The sequence below is a fragment of the Lepus europaeus genome, chromosome 16 (assembly GCF_033115175.1).
Source record: "Lepus europaeus isolate LE1 chromosome 16, mLepTim1.pri, whole genome shotgun sequence".
Lineage (NCBI taxonomy): Eukaryota > Metazoa > Chordata > Mammalia > Lagomorpha > Leporidae > Lepus > Lepus europaeus.
The window spans coordinates 90,346,376-90,368,255 of NC_084842.1; the positions used below are offsets into that span (position 1 = coordinate 90,346,376).

Below are 21,880 nucleotides of genomic sequence, written 5' to 3' on the forward strand. Positions count from 1 at the left end.
AGCTTCTTCTGGGTCTCCCACACAGGTGCAGGGGCCCAAGGACTTGGGCCATCTTCCACTGCTTTCCCAGGCCATAGCAGAAAGCTGGATCGGAAGTGGAGCATCTGGGACTTGAACTGGAGCCCAAATGGGTTGCAGATGCCACAGGTGGCACTGTGCTACAGTGCCAGCCCAAGTGTATATGCTAATGGAAACATGATCAACAAACTAAGTAATAAATTCACGTCGGAAGGGTCAGAAGTGGCAGCTCCTTTTAAAGTCCGAGTGCTACTGAATAAAGCAAAACAAACCAGGACCCCAGGATCAATGTTTGTGCTTGCAAGGTTTATTCATTCCAGAAAACACTTTGCAGGAGGGAGAAAGCCACCACTGCTTAGAGCTAAGAGGACTTGGAGGTAGCTGAACAAAGTCTTCATGGATGCCATGATAAGGTAGCCCTCTTCCAGCCATTGACTCCTTAAGGCGGCTCAGAGGCCTTGAAGATTTGTCTTTTTCTTTTCTGCTCGTTCACTCCCCAGATGGTCCCCACAGCCAGCACTGGGCCAGGCTGAAGCCTAGAGCTTCATCTGGCTCTCCCACTTGAGTGGTGGGGACCCAAGCACCTTCTGTTGCTTTTCCCAGGCCATTAGCAGGGAGCTAAATTGGAAGAGGGGCAGCCAGGACTCCAACTGGTGCCCATCTGGATGCTGGCATTGCAGGCAGTGGCTTAACCCACTTCACCACAATGCCGAACATTCATGAATTTATCTACCCCCTCCCCCAAACCTCTTATTTAAGGAATACAAACTATGCTTTTCATAAATACAACTTTAGGAATGTAGTGATTCTTTCCACCATATCCACCTTCTTACCCCTTCTTCTTCCTCCCTCTCCTATTCCCATTATTTTTAACTAAGATTTTCAATTAACTTTATATAACTACAATTAACTCTATAATAAGTAAAGAGAGTTCAACAAATTGTATGAGGAAAAAAAAAAAGCTGTTCCTCAACAGTCGAGGTAAGGGTTGTTTAATGTCATTGCATTTTGAAGTGTTATTTTCACTTCTATAGATTACTTTTTTTTGGACAGGCAGAGTGGATAGTGAGAGAGAGAGACAGAGAGAAAGGTCTTCCTTTTGCCGTTGGTTCACCCTCCAATGGCCACTGCGGCTGGCGCATTGCGCTGATCCGAAGCCAGGAGCCAGGTGCTTCTCCTGGTCTCCCATGCGGGTGCAGGGCCCAAGGACTTGGGCCATCCTCCACTGCCTTCCCGGGCCATAGCAGAGAGCTGGCCTGGAAGAGGGGCAACCGGGATAGAATCCGGCACCCCAACCGGGACTAGAACCTGGTGTGCCGGTGCCACAAGGCGGAGGATTAGCCTGTTAAGCCACGGCGCCGGCCAACTTTTTTTTTTTTTTTTTTAAAGATTTTATTTGAAAGACAGTTACAGAGAGAGGCAGAGACAGAGAGGTCTTCCATCCGCTGGTTCACTCCCCAGATGGCTGCAATGGCTGGAGCTGCACTGATCCAAAGCCAGGAGCCAGGAGTTTCTTACAGGTCTCCCATGTGGGTGCAGGGGCCCAAGGACTTGGGCCATCTTCTACTGCCTTCCCAGGCCATCGAAGAGAGCTGGATCAGAAGTGGAGCAGCTGGGACTAGAACCACGCCCATATGGGATGCTGGCGTTTCAGGCCAGGGCGTTAACTCACTGTGCCACAGTGCCGGCCCCTAGATTACCTTTTAGGTGTTCTGTTAGTTATCACAGATCAGGGAGAACATGTTATTTGTCTTTGGGACTGGTTTATTTCACTAAGTATGATGTTGGATCTCATTTTTTTTCAACCGCTGTGTAGTATTCCATGGTGTATATATCCCACAATTTCTTTATCCAGTCTTCAGTTCGTGCGCATTTTTGGGTTGATTGCGTATCTTAGCTGTTATAAATTAAGCTGCACACAAACTTGTAACCATGATGAAGCCACCACCACCAGTCAGGCCACAGCCCAAATCCCCCAAATCCTGAAATAAACCGGAAACAAGGGACCTTCGGAGGCCAGAATAAAGGGTGATGTCATAAGTTTACAAATCTGATTCTCTGACACAAACCAGCAGAGCAATGGGACTGATCTCAAATGGCACCACCCCAGGGCTCCTCAGCCCTCGGCTTTCCCGTCCGACCTTAGTCCACTCACCTGTGGGCTGGCCAATGAAAGGATTCGTGCTGTCACCATATGGCTAGCTCGATCACTTTCCTAGGGACACCTATCCTCACAGCGGCATCTGACCGAAGTCCTAACCCAGATCCTCTTCAACCTCCTTCAACATTACACCCAGAAAGTGAACTACAGCAAGTCAATGGACACTAGCCCCAGAAAAACAAGAAAAGTAAGCACCTTTAACAGGAACACTCCAGGTGAGGGTAGCTGACGGAAGAACATTAAGTGGGCTCCAGGAAGTACAAAGTTTACAAGGTCACCCAAAAAAGAAAAAAAATTCGCGAAGGGGCAGGTGTTGTCCCCACAGTGAAGAAGCTGGTTAAGACACGTGAGTGCCGTGTCAAAGCACCAGGTCCCAGCTTCTCACCAACGCAAACCCTAGCACGCAGCCTCAGCAGCTGGCTCCCCACCACTCATGTGGAAAATCTGGATTCGTTCCTGGCCCCTAGCTCTGTCCCCAGCCATTGTATTTGGGAAATCAATCAGCAGATGGAAGTTGAGTCTCTCAAATAAACAAACTTGTTTAAAAAAATAAATAAATAGGGGCTGGCACGGTGGCATAGCAGCTAAAGCTGCCTCCTGTAGTGCCAGCATCCCATACGGGCACCAGTTTGAGTCCCAGCTGCTCCACTTCCCATCCAGCTCTCTGCTATGGCCTGGGAAAGCAGTGGAAGATGGCCCAAGTGGTTAGGCCTTTGCACCCACGTGGGAGTCATGGAGGAAGCTCCTGGCTCCTGTTCACCCCAGCTCCAGCCGTTGTGGCCATCATTTGGGGAGTGAATCAGAGGATGAAAGATCTCTTTACCTATCGCTCTGTAATTCTGCCTTTTAAATAAAAATAAATAAAAGTACTTGGGATTAAGTCTCACCTCTGCTTCTGATCCAGCTTACTTCTAATGCATCTGAGGAAGCAGATACTACTACCCATGTAGGAAGACCTGGTTGGAGTTCCTGGCTCCTGACTTCAGCAGGGTCCAGCCCTGGTTGCTTTGGGCATTTGAGGAGTGAACCAGCAGATGGAAGCGCTCTCTCTCTTTTCCTGTCACTTTTTCAAATAAACAATTTTTTTAAAAAAACCAAATAAATGTTTAAAAATAAAAAAATAAATCACCAAGTTCCAAGTGGTCCAAGAACACTGCAGGTAATGATCACAACCACTGCCTGTGTAATGCACAAAGTGCTCACATCACACAGCCAACCTGTCCTCCCCAAGTCATCCTTCACCCTTCTGATTGCATCCGCAGTTACACACGTGTCCCCCCTCCCCCTATGCAAAAAACCGCAGCGCTCAGACAACAGTCAGAATTAGGGGCATGACAGAAGCAGCACTGACTCTCCTACTGCAGTTCCACAACACGGAAAAACACCAACAAATCACTTCTGCATGGACTCCAGCGGTGCCTTCTGGGGTAAATCAATGCTGACACATTCTACGTGGAGACAGCAGCAAATCCTAGAGGTCGAGGACTGTTCCAGTTCAGATGCCAGTCCCAAGTTTGCTGTGCTCCTGAGACTGAACATAGGGGTTCCCAGGCCTCCTCCTCAAGCCTGATTAGCTTGCTACAGCATCACAAAGGGCTCAGGGCATTTCTCAGATAACTAGTGGATATTATGAAGGACACAGAGATGCATAAAGCGAAGTAGTAGAGAAGTAGTGCAGTGCTTCCACGCCCTGTCCAGGTGCCAACCTCCAAGCTATGCTATCAAGAGTTCCCCAAACCCTGTCCTGTTACACAGGTTTGCCTGATCTCACTGGCCACTTCTTCAGTCCTTCTCCCCTTCCCAGAAGTTGGAGGGAGAAGGGGAAAATGTCCCAACCCTCTCATCCTGTCTTGATTTCTAATACTTTTTGAGGTTTTTTTAGATTTTATTTGAAAAACAGAGTTACAGAGAGAGGTCTTTCATCTGTTGGTTCACTCCCCAAGTGGCCCCAACAGCAGGCACTGGACCAGGAGCCAGGAGCTGCTTCTGGGACTCACACGTAGGTGCAGGGGCCCAGGGACTTGGACCATCCTCTGTTCCTTTCTTGGGCACATTAGCAGGGAGCTGGATCAGAAGTGGAACAGGCAGGGGCTTTAACCTGCTGTGCCACAGTGCTGGCCCCCATCTTGGTTTCTACAGTCACCAAGCTCCAGCTACCTAGGACTGCCAGCCATCAGTCCACTCATTAGTATAGACACTTAGTACTCTGAAGACCTCAAGTATTTCAGGAGTTGTATGAAGGGCACAACACTCGGAAACTGTCAATGACACACACACACACACACACACACAAGAACCTAATGAAAATGGCAACTCACTTCAACACGTCAAATTACTGAGAAACACCCATCACCGGTACTCTTCACTGAAAGGGCCTGATGGAGCTTCACTGCAGAAGTGAGTCTTGGAAGAGCCACAGCTTTTGACCTACTGGGAAGTCAGGCGAATGCCGCACACCAGATATGCGTGTGCAGTGCACACACAGGAAGTCAATGGGGGTGCCAATGTCTGACATGTGCATGGTCCATGTGGCTGGGTTCAAGTTTCTGTGTTCACCAAGTATCTCTCACTGGGCACCGCAAACTCAAATTTCCCATTATGTTTCAACTTTTCCGCAATGTATTAATCCCAATGGAACAAAATCAACCTTCCAAAAGGAACTGAGCCCCTGTACAGTCGGGTCTTCGATGTAGGTACTGGACACTACTCTTAAACTTTCTTTATCTCTTTGCATAAAGTTATCTCTTAGCTTCAAGTTTCTTTGGCCTTTTGGGTTACTAAAATTAACTCATTAAATTAAGAGTAATACAACCAGCCCCACAGGGTCCATCCATCACTAAACTCACGAGGTCACTCATCACCCCGAAGATAAATCCTGGCAGGGCTGCTACTAGGAACCATGGCCCCTGAGCAAGCAGTCAGTACCACCTGCCACCTGCCACCAAAATCCCCACAGGAACACAGTACTGCCGATCCATCAAAGGAGAGCCAGGTGCTGCAGCCCAACAGGCACTCACGCCTCAAGCCCAGGTGCAATGGATCAGATTCTTCTACTCCCTCATCCAGTGTGGGAAGGGACAGCCGCTCAGCTCCTGGCTCTGGGCTTTGCAGCACCTTTGCCCCACCTCTGCGTGATTCTCCTGCTGCACGCTGGGTAGACCCAAGTGTGGGGGATTCTGGGTTAGAGCAGAACCAACCACACTGTCCTCGAGGCACCCCGCTGTTCGTCTCCCCCTCACGGTTCCTTCCTGTTGTGGTGCCATGATTTGCTAAGGGAAGGAGCCCTGCCGCTCCCACCCCTGGGTAATTTCTGTGCATCCTTCAAGACCTAGCTCAAAGGTTTCTCCCACTCCTCTCATTCCGTCTAGCCTCATTTAATTCTGTTGTACTTCCTTAACACAACAAACACAACTCTGGATCAAGTACTTATCACAAACTACTCTCCCTCTAGCCCAGCAGTTGGCACAAGCATGTGAATAAAGACTTTTTTATTTATTTTTAAAAAATGTTATTTAGTTATTTGAAAGCCAGAATTACAGAGAGACGGAGACAGAGGCAGAGAAAGATATCTTCCACCTGCTGGTTCACTCCCCAGATGGCTGCAATGGCTGGAGCTGTGCCGATCTGAAGCCAGGAGCCAGGAGCCTCTCCCAATGGCCCCCACGCAGAAGCAGGGGCCCAAGCACCAGGCCACCTTCCACTGCTTTCCCAGGCCATAGCAAAGAGCTGGATCAGAAGTGGATCAGCCGGGACTCGAACTGGCGTCCATATGTGATGCCAGCACTGCAGGCGGGGGCTTTACCCGTGCTAAGCCACAGCGCTGGCACCATGAATAAAGGCTTTTTCCCCACTGAAATTATCAAGTATATGAGAAGCTTGAAAGGGATGAATGTTTTTGAGAATTAAAAAAAAAAAAAAAGAATTTCAGAGATGGGGGAAATGGAGCCTTACACTACGTACAAAAATACAGTCACCTTCAGGAAATGGAGGGAGACTTCAAAACACACGATCACTAGGGACAAGGAAGGCTGTCTCTGTCTCGGGCATTTCCAACCTGCAGGAGGCCAGAGCACACACTGAGAGCCTTCAAGAAAGTGCGGAGAAAAGCCAACTTCAGGGGCTGGCGCAGTGGGCTAAGCTGCTGGGATCCCGTATCAGTGTAGGTCTGGGTCCTAGCTACTCCGCTTCTGGCCCAGCGTCCTGCTAATGCTCTGGAAAGGGCCTGGATAATGGCCCGAGTACTTGGGTCCCCGCCACCCCAATGAGAAACCCAAAGGGAGTTCCTGGCTCCTGGCTTCAGCCTGGGCTACTCCCGGCCGTTGTGAGCATCTGGGGAGTGAAACAGCAGAAGAAAGATCTGTCTCTTTGTCACTATGTCTTTTGAATAAAAAAATCTTTAAAAAAAAAAAAAAAGCAAGCTTTCAGTTACAAAGATCGCTTTAATTAGCAAGCAACAGAATTTAGTAATAATCTGGCTGAAGTTAAGAGGTGAGGTGTAGGGACTGGTGTGGCACAGCAGGCTTAGCCACCACCTGTGACACTGGCATCCCATACTGGAGTGCTAGTTTAAGTCCCAGCTGCTCTGCTTCCAATACAGCTCCCTGCTCATGTGCCTGGGAAAGCGGCAGCAGATGGCCCAACTATTTGGGGCTCTGCACCCATATCATATGGGAAACCCAGATGGAGTTCCAGGATCCTGGCTTTGGCTTGGCTTGGCCTAGCCACAACCATAACCATTGAGGCCATCTGGGAATTGAACCAGCAGATGGAAGATCTTTCTTCCTTTCTGTCTCTCCCTCTAACAGTCCACCTTTCAAACAAAATAAATATCTATTTAAAAAAAAAAGAAGAAGAAGAGGAGGTAGCACACAGGGGAATCCCCCTCACTGGCAGGAAAGAGAAACTCAGGAACAGCAATGACATTTTCTAGAAATACAACGCTGTCACCAAGAATAAAGCTTCTTGAAAATGTTTATAATCAGATCTCTTAAAAGAAACATGAAGATAAAGATAACCTCCATCATTTAACCTCACTTGTAAGTTTTATTTTTATTATCTCAAGTATACTAGAAACACCAGCCACGCCTTTTCCTACCACAGGAAATAGATGACACAGCAAAGCCCAGCACAAGCTAGGGTTAAGACGCTAGCTCTGCTGACACCATGTGACCCTGGACAAGTGACCCTGATCGCCCAGTGCCTCAGGACAAGTGACGCGAGGGTTTAACACAAGCATTGCGGGGTGATTCTGTAAGAGACAGTAAGAAACAGGGCCTCAAGACCCAAAAGTGACCGTCATATTCCTAACATCAACCTTACTATTATGATTCCAAAATAAAAAGATGCCATTTAGCAGATATTCTTTAATTTTAAATTCATGCATGTAAAATAAACCTACACCCCAGACTCATTTCCTCAGCCAACAAGACATCCTGCAGCTAATATACCTTAGTACGTGAACCAGCAAACCATGTGGCTAAAAAGAATACTCCGCTGTGGCGCAGCGGGTTAAAACCCGGCCTGAAGTGCTGGCATCCCATATGGGCACCCGCTCTAGTCCCGGCTGCTCCTCTTCCAATCCAGCTCTCTGCTATGGCCTGGGAAAGCAGAAGATGGCCCAAACGCTCATGCTCCTGCACCCAAGTGGGAAGATCCAGAGGAAGCTCCTAGCTCCTGGCTTCGGATGGGCGCAGCTCTGGCTGTTGCAGCCATCTGGGGAGTGACCCAGTGGATGGAGGACCACTCTCTCTGTCTCTACGTCTCTCTAACCCTGTCAAATAAATAAAGTAAAAAAAAAAAAACCTCCAGGAAAGCTTTGTGGTCACAAAGTCTCTTCTGAAGTCTGAAAGCATGCTAATGCTACTGTCCATCTAGAAGCCTCCAGGCCTTTGCTACCCTTAGTGATGTGGTACCCAGTGAACCTGCCATCCTTACTGTGGCCCCAAAATTACTTCCAAGTAAAATCATGGAGGCCTACAGCATCATCCTCCATTTCCTAACTCAAACCTCACATTCTCTTGACCTTAGGGGACACAGCAGTGCCCATAAGACAACAACCTCAGAATGTCTTGCTCTGGAATTCTGAGAGTCTTGCTAAGGAACAAGATATTTAAGAAATGTAATGCAGAGGACAGCACTGTGATGTAGCAGGTTGGGCTACCAACTCTGCTTCCAATCCAGCACCCTGCTAATGTGCCTGTAGCCCTTCTGGGACACCCGGATGGATTGTTAAGGGAACTTGGGGAGTGAACCAGCAAGTGAACCATCTGTCTTTGCTGTCACTCTACGTTTCAAAAACAAAAGCTGTAAGAGCACACGTGGAGGCTGGCATTGTGGCATAGCGGGTTAAGCCGCCACCTTTAGGGCCAGCATCCCATATGGGCAAGTCCCGGCTGTTCCGCTTCACATCCAGCTCCCTGCCAATGTGCCTGAGAAAGCGGCAAAGCGTGGCCCAAGTGCTTGGGCCCCTGCACCCATATGGGAGACCTGGAAGAAGCTCCTGGCTCCTGGCTCCCGTTTGGCCCAGCCCTGGCCATTGCACCCATCTGGGGAGTGAACCAGCAGATGAAGATCTCTGTCTTTCCCTTTCTCTCTGTAACTCTTTCAAATCAATTTTTAAAAAATAAAAAAACGAGCACATACATTACATAACTCAGCATTAGCCAACCCTATGACATTCTACATGGGCCAATTTATCTTCTAAAATCCCTATTTTAGGAACAGTTCAAGATGTCGGTAAATCATTTCAAATGAAACACTGTTTTCACACAAAGACCAAACCCAGCCACCTGCATAGAGCACACAGACCAACTGCTCTGTGCACATAATCTTCCTGGTTGCCCCCCTCCCCACTCTGTCCCAGAAGCTGGCGGGAGTGAAAAGCACTGGCAATCTCCCCCACAAGTCCTGCCCCAGGCACTGCCTTGGTCCCTGTCACCTGTTCCTTGCTATCCAGCCCCAAAGCCACCAGCCTTATTCACGTTTCTAACTGAACCTTTTCGGGCAATTTTTGTAAAATATGACTCTGTGTTACTTTCCACTTTGAAACTCAGCTTCATGTAAAACAAATAATTCTGAAATCCTCTCCATGGGGACACTTCCAAGACCTCTGAGGCTGGATCCTGCCTTTGTCTCCAGTCTGTCCCATCTCTGGATCCTGTGTGTCTCCAGTCTGTCCCATCTCTGGATCCTGTGTGTCTCCAGTCTGTCCCATCTCTCTGGTTCCTGCCTGTGTCTCCAGTCTGTCCCATCTCTGGATCCTGTGTGTCTCCAGTCTGTCCCATCTCTGGATCCTGCCTGTGTCTCCAGTCTGTCCCATCTCTGGATCCTGCCTGTGTCTCCAGTCTGTCCCATCTCTGGATCCTGCGTGTCTCCAGTCTGTCCCATCTCTGGATCCTGCACATGTCTCCAGTCTGTCCCATCTCTGGATCCTGCCTGTGTCTCCAGTCTGTCCCATCTCTGGATCCTGCCTGTGTCTCCAGTCTGTCCCATCTCTGGTTCCTGCCTGTGTCTCCAGTCTGTCCCATCTCTGGATCCTGTGTGTCTCCAGTCTGTCCCATCTCTGGATCCTGTGTGTCTCCAGTCTGTCCCATCTCTGGATCCTGCCTGTGTCTCCAGTCTGTCCCATCTCTGGATCCTGCCTGTGTCTCCAGTCTGTCCCATCTCTGGATCCTGTGTGTCTCCAGTCTGTCCCATCTCTGGATCCTGCCTGTGTCTCCAGTCTGTCCCATCTCTGGTTCCTGCCTGTGTCTCCAGTCTGTCCCATCTCTGGATCCTGTGTGTCTCCAGTCTGTCCCATCTCTGGATCCTGTGTGTCTCCAGTCTGTCCCATCTCTGGATCCTGCCTGTGTCTCCAGTCTGTCCCATCTCTGGATCCTGTGTGTCTCCAGTCTGTCCCATCTCTGGATCCTGCGTGTCTCCAGTCTGTCCCATCTCTGGATCCTGCACGTGTCTCCAGTCTGAACCATCTCTGGATCCTGCCTGTGTCTCCAGTCTGTCCCATCTCTCTGGATCCTGTGTGTCTCCAGTCTGTCCCATCTCTGGATCCTGCCTGTGTCTCCAGTCTGTCCCATCTCTGGATCCTGCCTGTGTCTCCAGTCTGTCCCATCTCTGGATCCTGTGTGTCTCCAGTCTGTCCCATCTCTGGATCCTGTGTGTCTCCAGTCTGTCCCATCTCTGGATCCTGCCTGTGTCTCCAGTCTGTCCCATCTCTGGATCCTGTGTGTCTCCAGTCTGTCCCATCTCTGGATCCTGTGTGTCTCCAGTCTGTCCCATCTCTGGATCCTGCCTGTGTCTCCAGTCTGTCCCATCTCTGGATCCTGCCTGTGTCTCCAGTCTGTCCCATCTCTGGATCCTGCGTGTCTCCAGTCTGTCCCATCTCTGGATCCTGCGTGTCTCCAGTCTGTCCCATCTCTGGATCCTGCCTGTGTCTCCAGTCTGTCCCATCTCTGGATCCTGCGTGTCTCCAGTCTGTCCCATCTCTGGATCCTGCCTGTGTCTCCAGTCTGTCCCATCTCTGGATCCTGTGTGTCTCCAGTCTGTCCCATCTCTGGATCCTGCGTGTCTCCAGTCTGTCCCATCTCTGGATCCTGCCTGTGTCTCCAGTCTGTCCCATCTCTGGATCCTGCCTGTGTCTCCAGTCTGTCCCATCTCTGGATCCTGCGTGTCTCCAGTCTGTCCCATCTCTGGATCCTGCGTGTGTCTCCAGTCTGTCCCATCTCTGGATCCTGCCTGTGTCTCCAGTCTGTCCCATCTCTGGATCCTGCGTGTCTCCAGTCTGTCCCATCTCTGGATCCTGCACATGTCTCCAGTCTGTCCCATCTCTGGATCCTGCCTGTGTCTCCAGTCTGTCCCATCTCTGGATCCTGCCTGTGTCTCCAGTCTGTCCCATCTCTCTGGTTCCTGCCTGTGTCTCCAGTCTGTCCCATCTCTGGATCCTGTGTGTCTCCAGTCTGTCCCATCTCTGGATCCTGCCTGTGTCTCCAGTCTGTCCCATCTCTGGATCCTGCCTGTGTCTCCAGTCTGTCCCATCTCTGGATCCTGTGTGTCTCCAGTCTGTCCCATCTCTGGATCCTGCCTGTGTCTCCAGTCTGTCCCATCTCTGGATCCTGTGTGTCTCCAGTCTGTCCCATCTCTGGATCCTGTGTGTCTCCAGTCTGTCCCATCTCTGGATCCTGCCTGTGTCTCCAGTCTGTCCCATCTCTGGATCCTGCGTGTCTCCAGTCTGTCCCATCTCTGGATCCTGCACATGTCTCCAGTCTGTCCCATCTCTGGATCCTGCCTGTGTCTCCAGTCTGTCCCATCTCTGGATCCTGCCTGTGTCTCCAGTCTGTCCCATCTCTCTGGTTCCTGCCTGTGTCTCCAGTCTGTCCCATCTCTGGATCCTGCCTGTGTCTCCAGTCTGTCCCATCTCTGGATCCTGCCTGTGTCTCCAGTCTGTCCCATCTCTCTGGTTCCTGCCTGTGTCTCCAGTCTGTCCCATCTCTGGATCCTGTGTGTCTCCAGTCTGTCCCATCTCTGGATCCTGCCTGTGTCTCCAGTCTGTCCCATCTCTCTGGTTCCTGCCTGTGTCTCCAGTCTGTCCCATCTCTGGATCCTGTGTGTCTCCAGTCTGTCCCATCTCTGGATCCTGTGTGTCTCCAGTCTGTCCCATCTCTCTGGATCCTGCCTGTGTCTCCAGTCTGTCCCATCTCTGGATCCTGCCTGTGTCTCCAGTCTGTCCCATCTCTGGATCCTGTGTGTCTCCAGTCTGTCCCATCTCTGGATCCTGTGTGTCTCCAGTCTGTCCCATCTCTAGATCCTGCCTGTGTCTCCAGTCTGTCCCATCTCTGGTTCCTGCCTGTGTCTCCAGTCTGTCCCATCTCTCTGGATCCTGCCTGTGTCTCCAGTCTGTCCCATCTCTGGATCCTGCCTGTGTCTCCAGTCTGTCCCATCTCTGGATCCTGCGTGTCTCCAGTCTGTCCCATCTCTGGATCCTGTGTGTCTCCAGTCTGTCCCATCTCTGGATCCTGTGTGTCTCCAGTCTGTCCCATCTCTCTGGATCCTGCCTGTGTCTCCAGTCTGTCCCATCTCTGGATCCTGCCTGTGTCTCCAGTCTGTCCCATCTCTGGATCCTGTGTGTCTCCAGTCTGTCCCATCTCTCTGGTTCCTGCCTGTGTCTCCAGTCTGTCCCATCTCTGGTTCCTGCCTGTGTCTCCAGTCTGTCCCATCTCTGGATCCTGCCTGTGTCTCCAGTCTGTCCCATCTCTCTGGTTCCTGCGTGTTTCTCCAGCCTCATCTCTCGCCACACTTCCTGCACAGTCTGTACTACAGTGTCAGGGACTTTCTGGGTCTCTCAGCCCTTAGCTCCAGGAGAGGCAGCACATTCTTATTTTGTTCATTGTTGTAATCCACTGCTGTTTGCCTCAAAACTGTGCTCAGAATATTAAAGTATGTCTTCTGAAAGAGGTGAAAAATCCTACTCATTTTATGTATTAAGATCAGATACATGGGGGCCAGCGCTTGGCGTAGGGGGTAACGCCACAACATGTAGTGCCGGCATCCCATATGGGCACCGGTTTGAGTCCTGGCTGCTCTACTCCCCGTGCAGCTCTCTGCTATGGCCTGGGAAAGCAGCGGAAGATGGCCCAAGTCCTTGGGCCCCTGCACCCACGTGGGAGACCTGGAAGAAGCTCCTGGCTTCTGGCTTTGGAACGGTGCAGCTCTGGCCGTTGTGGGCATCTGAGGAGTGAACCAGCAGATGGAAGACCTCTCTCTCTCTCTGCCTGTCCTCTCCCTAGTCTAGCAAGTAAATAAACAAATCTTTAAAAAAAAAAAAAAAAAAAAAAGAACAGATACATGTACAGTACACAAAGGACATACTGTAGGAGCCAGCACTCTGGTGTAGCAGTTTAAGCCACCATCTGCAGTTCCAGTATCCCAAATGGAAGCCATTGGAATCCCAGCTGCTCCATTTCCAATCCCAAGCCCTGCTAATGTGCCCGGGAAGCAGATGGCCCTAATGCTTGGGCCCCTGGGCCGCCTTGGGAGACTCAGATAAAGCTCCTGGCTTCCACCCAGCCCAGCCCTGGCTACGGCGGCCATTTGGGGAGTGAACCAACAGACGAAGATCTGTCTCTCCCTCTCTATAGATCTTTAAATAAAAAGCAGACACACAGTATACCGTATACGCGGCCCTAAGGTCATGGCGGCGAGCAGTCGGGAAGACGGCGTCCGAGGAGCAAGCGTACCAGGACAGCAATTGGGACATTCGTAAGCGTCATTAGTGAGGTTCGAGTCAGGGCTGGAAGGTCAAGTTCAAGCAACACAACGACCCCAAACTCACAGGCAAAACCGACCCAGAGCAAATCCCCTTCACCGCCGCCGCCTCCCACGGCCACACGCCCGCACTCCGGGTCCCGCAGCTGGCACTCGGCTCCGCCGTGCGCCCGCGGGCGGCCCACCTCACCGCCAGGACCCCTGCACGGCTGCGCGGGCCGAGACCCTGCACGTCCACGGGCGCCGTGGGAAGACAAAAGCTGCATCCCGCAGGCGCGGCTCGCCCAGGCTCGGCCCTCCCCGCCCGGGGCGGACGCTGGTGGGCACCGGGTCCGGCGCCCGAGGGTCCGCCGCGGCTCCCACGCGGGTCTCCGGCCCACGCTGCACCCAGGAGCGCGGCTCCCCGGGCTCCAGGCCCCGCGCCCGGCCGAGCCGAGCGCCCGCCACGCGGCCAGGCGTTCCGGCGAGCTCGCGGGCCCACGGCGGCGGGGCGGCGGCGCCAGCACAAAGGAGAACAGAGCCTCCGCGGGCCCCCGCCGCCGGCCGGCCGGCGCCTCTCCGTGACCTTGGGCGGCCCGGCCCGGCCTCAGTTTCCCTCTCGGGGTTCCGAGCCCGGTCGTGCGGCCGCGGCCGGGGGAGCCCCCTGGACCTCCCCTCCCGCGCCCGGCGAGGCTCGGGACGCCGGCGCAGGCGGCCCGAAGGCCCGGCAGGCCCGGCCCGGACTCCGGGGCCCGCACCGGGTCGCGCCGCGCTGGGCGGCTGCCGGAGCCGCGGCCGCCGAGGCCCGGACAGGCCGCGCGAACGCGGCGTCTGCTGGGCCCCGGCCGCCGCCCCCTCCCCGAGGCGCCGGGCCTTACCCGAGCTGCTCCGGCCCGGGAGGCGCCGCCGCCACTGCACTGGAGCGAGGAAGCACCTTCAAGCCGCTGAGGAGAGCCCCCGAGCCAGGCGCCGCCGCCGCCACAGCGACCCACTTCCGCTCCCGAGGCCCGGGCCCCGCCCCCCGCACGTCCCCAGTGGCCACCGCCTCCCCTTCCCCCGCGGCTGCCGGGGAAGGGGCCCTATTTCCAATTCTATTGGATAAGGAAGACGTCCATTACCACTTTGAACTGCGTCGCTTCCGGCCCCGCCCACGCTCGCGCGCCTCTGCTTCTGTATTCTCGCGACAGACCTTGTCCGCGCCGCGCCGCCTGCAAGGCCTCTCGGGAGTTGTGGTCTGAGGGTGGTCCGAGCGCTTGGCCCGCAGGAGCTGCCCGCCGACCCTCGGTGACCGGCACTGGCCGGCTCGTGCTCTCCGGAGCCGAGGGGGCTCCGAACGGTCCCGGTCCTGCGCTGCCACCCGCACAGCAGCCACCATGGTGCTAACTGCACGAGGCCGGCCGGCGACGTAAAGCTGGACGTTGGTCCAGGCCAGACGTTCCGCCCTGCTCTTCCTTGTTCGCGAGACCTTGGAGAGGAATATTCCCGGGGCACGAGCTGGCAGCCGGGCCTGGAACACCGCCGCCTGGTTCCAGGCCCTGGACGGGGCGGGGCGGTCACCGTCCCCGCGAGGACCCCGGCCCAGTCCCCCCTGGCGCAGCCCAGAGGGGCCCTAAACCGCCACGTCTGGGAGGGCTGTCCCGAGGAAGCGAGCTTGGAGCCGGAGTACCGGGAGGGAGAAGCAGAGAGCTGGGCAGGAAGGAGGGAGCTGGGTGTCCCGCAGCCTGGGGAGGGGAGTCAGGGTGTCAGGGGCCCGGTGTGCGAGGGCCCGGAGGGCAAGGCACCCCAAGAACGGCCTGGAGAAAAGCGTCCTCCAGCCCCGGGCGCAGGCGGAGCCCTGGATGCCTGCTGCGGGAATCTGAGCCCCCTGGGTCCCAGGCTGCCCTCACCTGTGAACCCAACACCGCACTGGCAGGGGTGAGCCCCGCGGAGCTGAGGCCCTGGGCTGGAGCCGGGCCTGTGATGCTGAGGCTGGCTAGACACCTTGAGTCCTAGCCCCGGCCCTTCCTTCCAGCTTGGCCTAAACTTCGCTCTGAGTTGAGGCAGCGGACACTTATCTCCCCTGCAGATAACATCTGGACCCTAGGTCTCGCCTTGGGCGATTTCCTTTCCAGGAACCACTGTGAGGGGTGGACAGGCAGATGGGAGGTCAGGTCAGTTACCCACAGGGGTTTTGTCAAGGCTTCACAGAATTAACATCCCTGCCTTCTGACCAGCTGGTACTCTGTTCCTCCTGGTGAAGTCTAGGTCTGGTTTTCAGAAAGGGGCCAGAGAGCCTTCATGTAAAAGGCAGCAAGGGGCCAGTGCTGTGGTGTAGCGGGTAAAGCCACCGCCTGCAGTGCCGGCATCCCATGTGGGCCCCAGTTCAAGTCCTGGCTGCTCCACTTCCAACCCAGCTCTCTGCTATGGCCTGGGAAAGCAGTGGAAGATGGCCCAAGTGCTTGGGCCCCTGCATCGGCGTGGGAGACCAGGAGGAGGCTCCTGGCTTCGGATCAGCACAGCTCCAGCCATTTTGAACATCTGCGGAGTGGTACAACAGATGGAAAGATGGAAGACTCTCTCTCTCTCTGCCTCCCTGTAACTCTGCCTTTCAAATAAATGAAGAAATCTTAAAAAATAAAATAAAATAAAAAGGCAGTCGTGTGACTCACCCCAGCCCACCCCCGCAGGTGCTGTGGCATAGCAGGTTAAGCCACCTACAGCACCTTATGGGTGCTAGTTTGAGTCCTAAGTGCTCCACTTCTGATCCAGCTCCATGCTCATGTGCCTGGGAAAGCAGGGAGGATGACCCAAATGTTCGGGCCCCTGTACCTGTTAGGTAGGAAGTCAGAAATTTAGCCTGTGTGTGTATGAGACAGGCCTGAAGCCCAGCACCTACTGTGGAGGCTCCAGAAGCCCAGCATCTGGCACTGTCAAGTCCTGCCCAGGTGGTCCCAGCCCTTCTCCCAAGGAAAGCTCCCAGGAGGATTCTCTCCTCAGGACCAGATGGGTTACCTGACCTGATAACACGGGCAGTAAATGGTAGCTTTGGGACCCGCAAGGAGGGAAGGCCTACACTTCTGGGAACGGAGAGGCCTACTTCCGGGGAAGAAAGTCCTTGTCAAGGTCCCTGCCGGTGCCCAAAGGTCAACCAGTGAGGATCAGACCCGCCTCAACCTTTAACTCCCATGCCCTGAATCTATAAAAGGAGCCCTCCCAATCTCTGAGGCGCGACTTCCCCGGCCCCCGCTCTGTTGCTCTGTTGGGGCCGTGGAACCTCGCCCGGGAGCGGAACCCCAATAAAAGCCTGTGAATCAATTGATTCGTCTGCCTGGGAAGATTTGTTATGCGCCGGACACCTTGCAGGAAAACCTTCACAGACCTCCAAGGGAAGCCCCTCTGCCAGCAGATCTGGGGAGGAATTTGCTAATTTTCACCCAGCGAACCCATCCTTTGTCCTGGAGGAGAGGGGAAGGTGGTAAGCAGACTCCCTTAAAAACTAGGGAGTCCAGACTGCTCGCTCGGTCCTCTGCCTCTCTGCTGAGCCGCCCGCCTGGTGTATTCTCTCCACTCAACTAGGTAACCGTGCAACCTCGCTCTCCCCCAGTCTGAGCAACTGGGGCGCTCGCTCTCTGTCGCTTCCATTCTGACAGATGCCCTGTCCCCAGTAGAGCCTTATCACTTGGCTTGAACTCTTTCTTGTGTAAAGAGCCCCACGGCTTCCACAGCCTGTTCTCTGGTGACATATCCATGGGGGAGACCCAGAAGAAGCTCCTGGCTCATGGTTGCAGCCTGGCTCAGTGCTGGCCATTGTGGTCACTCTGGGAGACCTCTCTCTGTGTGTCTCCTCTTTCTCTCTGTAACCCTGCCTTTCAAATAAATGAAATAATAATAGTAATGAAAAGGCAGCCCCCCCCCCCCGGCTTAACTGGCACCTCCTCCCTTGGAGTCCCACTCCTGTCTGCCGTGGTGGTGAAGTAGGCAGGCATACAGGTTGGGGTTGATCAGATTTGTGAACTGGAAGACCACGCCTTTGCCACACCCCTGTGTGGCCTCATGCCCCTACCTGATGCCTTTGCCACGCCCCTGAGTGGCTTTGTTCCCCTACCTGGCCGCACCAGCCAATCAGGTTAATTGACCACTCCCCTTTGGAGTGGGTTAAAAGCCTGGGGCACAGTGTGCCAGCCCTGCTCTTTTTCCCTGGCCTCTTGCCAGGACAGGGCTTGCTGTAGCCCTGCGCCTCCAGGGCGCATGGCCTTCGGGCCCTGTGCTCTAGGCTTCCTGGCCAGATGCTCATCCACGTGGCTGGTTCCTGGTGCTCGGTATGAACCCCTATTCACCTCTCTCCCCTAAATAAAGCTTTCACTCTCTTATGCACCTTTCTTACTACATAAAGCATAAAACGTACCCTGCTGCCTCGTTTATCTGTGCCAGTATTTAGAATTCTTCTCTAAATATTAGGCAAAAACCTCTCGGGCTTATTACTATCGGGGATTTAGCAATAAGCCCGCGGTGAAATCGTGAGGCACCCCAAATTCCAGTAGCACATGTGGCACCCCGGATAGCATTTCTAGGGAACTTTAAGGGGCCACATTCAGGGTAAATTTTAGGGGGTCTTGTCCGATTTCAGTGGCAGCTTTTCGCTGTCAACAGATTCTTTGCTCACTGTCCGTGTGGAAATTCTTCGGCGTGACAAGAACTGAGGTCAACGCTCCCGCCTGCTCGTAGCCCCCAGACTGACTGGAGCCCACTTGACTGTCCTCAGATTCCCAGAAAGACACGCTGTCACCGGCCAGGGACCTGGACATGGGCTGAACACGCACCTCAACCCCAACATCGGGACGACCTCCACCCAGCTGCTCGAGGAGCCAAGGGATTGACAGGTGCCCCGCCCCTGCTCTGTGCTTTGCCACAAACATCTCCTCTCTTCCACCATCCTGGTGGCAGTAATTGGCTCACAGTGCATTGGGCTGGTTGGTGGACCCAGTATTGGGGGTTTTAGCAGCAATTCCTTCAACTAGCTTTGAGGGGGTTCCTACAGCACATGGATTTAGCAACCAGACAAAAGAGCCCAGCCACCATCTCTGGTCCTGTTACCGGAGAAGCAAGGGTTCTTGTCTTCACGCAAGAAAGAATTCAGGCAGAGACAGAAAGTAGTGGAAAGCAAATAGCAAGGTTTATTAGGGAAGGAACGTCTGTAAGAACGGATGGGCACCTGTCCAGACAGAGCCTGAGAGAGCGCCCAGTCGCTTGGACTGGGGGAGAGCGAGGTTACGTGGTTGAGTGGAGAGAGTACACCTGGGCAGGCCAGGCGGGCGGCTCCGCAGAGAGGCAGAGGGCTGAACGCCCAGTCTGGTTTTTAAGGGGATGGGTCTTGCCTTCCGGCCTCTGCTCTTCCTGGAACAAAGGGTTTTTTGGATGTAAATACGAAAAATTCCTTTCTGAGTTTCCCCCTTGAAGTTATCAGACTGGGGGAAGCCTCGGTATCGGAAGGATGGTTGTCGGGTAGAAGGGGCTGGGCGTTTGAAGTGCAGATACTGGGCTGCCCCGGAAGGTGGTCGGGATGACTTTGCGATGCAGATGCTGGACCTGGTGTCAGTGCCTTAGGCCTTTGTCACACACACATAAGTTCATTTCTGACTTCCTACCTAACAGCCCCAGGACCCTGTCCCTGGGGATAGTCTCTTACAGCGGTTCTTTAACTTGAAGGTTGAGCCATATCTGGGAATGACAAGACAGGTTGGAACTGGAGCATTTATGTCTTTGTGTTGAGTTACAATCTCTGTCTTTGATATTCTAAGGGGATTTGGTATGGTAGTGAGTGGAGATGCTTCCTCGTGGGAGGCCTGGCTGGAGTCCCAGCTGTTCAGCTTTGGCGAGCCCACCCCTCCCCCCACCCATGCCCCTGTTGCAGGCACTGGGGAGACAATCAGTAGATAGTAAAACATTTATTTTTTAATAAGAATGGTTAAAAATGACCACATCGATAAACAGAATTCAAGAATAGGAACTTGTATTTTATATGAATAGTTAAGACATTTAATTTAACTGAGACAGAATGTAAAAATGTATTTGAGAAGCAGCGACACAAGGATAGAGGGACAGAAACAGACATCTTGGAGCCAGCGCTGTGGCACAATAGGTTAACCCTCGTCTGCAGGGCTGCCATCCCATATGGGCGCCAGTTCAAGTCCTGGCTGCTCCTCTTTCAATCCAGCTCTCTGCTATGGCCTGGGAAAGCAGTAGAAGATGGCTCAAGTTCTTGGGCCCCTGCACCCGTGTGGGAGACCGGAAGAAGCTCCTGGTTCCTGGCTTCGGATGGGCACAGCTTTGGCCGTTGTGGCCATTTGGGGAATGAACCAGCGGATGAAAGACCTTTCTTTCTGTCTCTCCTCTCACTGTAACTCTACCTCTCAAATAAATAAATAACTCTTAAAAAAAAAAAAAAAGAGAGAGAGAGAGAGAGAGAGAGAGAGGGAAAGAACATTTTCATCTGCTGGTTCACTCCCTAAATGCCCACGACAGCTATGGCTGGGCCAGGCTGAAGCCAGGAGCCATGAACTCCCTTGGGGTCTCCCACCTGGGTGGCAGTAACCCAAGTGCTTGAGCCATCACCTGTTGCCTCCCAGGGTGCACATTTTCAGGACGCTGGAATCAGAAGCAGAGCCAGGACTTGAACCCACTCAGATCTAGGATGCAGGTGTCCCAAGCGGTTTCTTAACCGCTTTGCCAAATGCCCACCCCCTTAACTGTCTCTCTAGGGCCCCGCCTACATGGGTCTCTGGAGCTCTTAGAGGGTCTTCTGACTAGCGTGTGCTCGGGCAGAGTGTCAGCCCCTGAGGTGGTGCAGCCAAGAGCGCCCAGAGCGTTTGCAGCACAGCGGGGCCATACCCCTGGCTGGCTTGATTGCCTTTCCGAGGGTTTATGCAGGGAGGGTGAGGCAGGGGGCTGCGCAACAAATCAAGCTCAGAACTTTTTAAGATTTATTTATTTATTTGAAAAGCAGAGTTACAGAGAGGCATAGGCAAAGGGAAAGAGAGAGGTCTTCCATCCACTGGTTCACTCCCCAGATGGCTACAATGGCCAGAGCTACGCCCGTCCAAAGCCAGGAGCCAGGAGCTTCTTCCAGGTCTCCCACACGGGAACAGGGGCCCAAGGACTTGGGCCATCTTCCACTGCTTTCCTAGGCCACAGCAATGAGCTGGATTGGAGGAGCAGCCGGGACTCGAACTGGCGCCCATATGGGATGCCAGTACTGCAGGTGGCCGCTTTACCTGCTACGCCACAGCACCAGCCCCCAAAGCTCAGAACTTTAAACAAGAGGTATGTGTTGCCCGTGTACAAGTCAGCTGGGGCGATGGGGGAGGGGGGGTGTTCTGGTCCTGGCCAGCCTCACAGGCTGGGGTCTGTGGTTGTAGGGCAGTCTAGCATGGCTCTTGGGACAACTGTCTCTCCTCCACAGGGTGCCTTCTCCCAGCCGGCCACCCTGGTCTGCTCACACAGGGCCTGGGCAGGGTTTCAGGAGAACAAGTAGAGGCCAGCACTGTGGCATGGCAGGTAAAGCTGACACCTGCAGCGCCGGCATCCCATATGGGCACCAGTTCAAGTCCTGGCTGCTCCACTTCCCATCCAGCTCTCTGCTATGGCCTGGGAAAGCAGTAGAAGATGGTCCAGGTCCTCGGGCCCCTGCATCCATGTGGGAGACCCAGAGAAAGCTCCAGGCTCCTGTTCGGATCAGCCCAGCCCCCGCCATGGTGGCCATTTGTGAAGTGAACCAGTGGATGGAAGACCTCTCTCTCTCTCTGCCTCTGCCTCTCTGTAACTCTGTCTTTCAAAGAAAGAAATACATCTTTAAAAAATACATAAATAGGCCGGCGCCACAGCTCAATAGGTTAATCCTCCACCTGAGGCACCGGCACCCCAGGTTCTAGTCCCAGTCGGAGCGGTGAACCAACGGAAAAAGGAAGACCTTTCTCTCTGTTTCTCTCTCTCACTGTCCACTCTGCCTGTTAAAAATAAATTTAAAAAAAGAAAAATAAATAAATAAAAGAGAACAAGTAGAAGCTCCAAGGCCACTTGAGGCTCAGGCTGGGCCACTGGGGCACCGGGGCCGGCACTGTGGTGCAGCAGGTTGAGCTCTGCCTGCAATGCCGGCATCCCTACGCAATGCCGGCGTCGGATGGAATCCTGGCTGTTCCCTTTCTGATCTGGCTCCCTGCTAATGGCCTGGGAAAAGCAGCGAAAAATGGCCCAAGAGTTTGGGCCCCTAAACCCACAGAGGAGACCCAGGAAAGATCCTGGCTCCGTTGTGGCCATCTGGGTAGTGAACCAGCAGATGATGGTTCTGTCTCTCCATGTAACTCCAACTTTCAAATGAATAAATAAACCTTAAAAACAAAACAAAACAAAAAACTGGGGCACTGTCACCTTGGCTGCAGCCTACTGTACCAGAGGCACAGACACGGGATGCAGATGTAACCTCTTGACTGG

At 53.5% G+C, this 21,880-nt stretch overlaps 1 protein-coding gene across 3 annotated transcripts in view; it reads right to left on the reverse strand.

Moving 5' to 3' along the window:
• Positions 1-14,421, reverse strand: part of LOC133774848 (E3 ubiquitin-protein ligase RNF4) — a 222,394-nt gene extending 207,973 nt beyond the window's left edge. For all 3 annotated transcript variants that reach the window (XM_062212773.1, XM_062212771.1, XM_062212775.1), the window contains exon 1: positions 14,293-14,421. The gene's annotated coding sequence lies outside the window, so the exon portion shown is untranslated. The remainder of the gene's footprint in view (positions 1-14,292) is intronic.
• Between the last annotated feature and the right edge of the window lie 7,459 nt (positions 14,422-21,880).